The following is a 1,664-nucleotide window of genomic DNA, read 5'->3' as shown; positions in this document are numbered from 1 at the left end:
ATCAAGAAACTTCTTAAGGATTTATGCTTCTTTGAACTACATTTAGAGTCAACATCAGTCTAAGGGCAGGTGAAAGATTTTGGCTGTCGAGTGAATTTTTCACTGCGTATGACCCATTGCTCCCTGCTCCAACTATTTTTCTCCCACTGCTGCTCTGCCTTTGCATCTCTGTTCAAATTTTAATCATCACTCTTCCAAACTGCCTGTTTTTTAGAGTGTTATCAAGACCGCAGCTTTTTTTTTTTTAATGGCAAAAGTCACCCCTCAATCAAGTTGTTTCCACTTCGCCGTGCAGCTCACCTCAATGAGACATAGCACAGTCCACTGATATTTCACTCCAGGAAGATGTGAAAGAAGGTTGTAAAGTTCAGAGAAGCCGTAAAAGATCTTTTATTTTTCTATTACTGCAATGAAAATGAGTCCATCAGTTTAACTTATTAGAACGTCAGCGTGGAAATAAAACCGAGAAGATGAAATTGGGGTTTCGCTTTGACTCATCCTGTTGATGAGGGAACATATTGCTCCCTCTCCCAGATTAACTAAAACAATGACTGAACAGATTTTGGTTGAATTACTCTGGTAATATGCATTTCAGAGATGAATGTATTACAAGCTGTTCTTTTTATGCACCTGGTAAACTTAAAAATGTGTGTCAGCAAAATACATCAAAAAATGTGCTTATTTTTTTGAAAACTCTGGACTGATCAAAATTCATTTTCCCATCCCCTTGACAAGAGATTATATGTTCTGTTATATCAAGCAAGCAGTTTACTTACAACCAACACAAACCTATCAATGCCTAGTCACTAGGCATAGATGGAAAAAAAGATATGTCAGAATCCTGTTTGGGATGTGTGTGTGTTCTTGTGGTGTAGTTACCTGATTGCAACTTCTACACCTGGCTTCAATCAACTCATTATCTTTGGGGAATTTAAGGAGCTGCTGGATGATCCTTTTCCCCCTAATATTCAGTCACCATGGGTGTGTGTGTATGCCTGTCTTCAGAGGAACAGAGTCTAAATTTTGTTGATACAACCTTTTTTTTTCTAGAAGCCCTTGTCTACTTTTAATCTTCACTGCAGCTCTGCAACGTCTTGCCAGCTCTCATGCCATCCTCTCACAAGTCATCCGGTACCAGGTCTGGATTCCCCAACAACAACCCTACTAGATTGTGACCAGGATTGTTTACCTACCCCCTTCAAAACCCAGTTTCTCCATGCAACTGTAAGTGTTAAACTTTTTTTTTTTTTCAATCATTCATTCCTGTTCAGTTTTCCTCTAACTTCCATGTTTCTTCCAGAATGCAGCTGGCCATGGAGTTCCAGGCTTCCTGAATTTGCACATCTGGATTAAGCAATCTGATTTTAATTTTTTTTGAATAAATTGTATTTAGTTTATGGCTTGACTGCTTAAAATAAATGGGTTGTTTCTTTTGAGACTGCTACAGTATTCTCCTTGGGACAGCTAATAATCTTGTCAGGTGGGACAAATGTTTGTTTTCTTTTGTGGTCTGCAATTCCAATCCATGAGTCCCACTGTCCTGTGACTTTTGGTGGCATCCCTGCTCCAAAACCCCTGATTCAAATGACTGGTTAATGATCAGACCTTTAGCAAAATGGTAGGTCAGCCTTGTGATTCAGGTGAGTTGGCGCAAAAGATGAATT

At 39.1% G+C, this 1,664-nt stretch overlaps 1 long non-coding RNA gene across 1 annotated transcript; it reads left to right on the top strand.

Moving 5' to 3' along the window:
- Positions 1-987: 987 nt before the first annotated feature.
- Positions 988-1,397, top strand: LOC114140333 (uncharacterized). Its single transcript, XR_003594559.1, has 2 exons — positions 988-1,224; positions 1,301-1,397. It is a non-coding gene; the product is annotated as an uncharacterized LOC114140333 (long non-coding RNA).
- The last annotated feature ends 267 nt before the right edge of the window (positions 1,398-1,664 follow it).

This window comes from Xiphophorus couchianus, chromosome 24, assembly GCF_001444195.1.
Source record: "Xiphophorus couchianus chromosome 24, X_couchianus-1.0, whole genome shotgun sequence".
Lineage (NCBI taxonomy): Eukaryota > Metazoa > Chordata > Actinopteri > Cyprinodontiformes > Poeciliidae > Xiphophorus > Xiphophorus couchianus.
The sequence above is the reverse complement of the archived record's forward strand: the minus strand, read 5'-3'. Positions and strand labels throughout refer to the sequence as shown.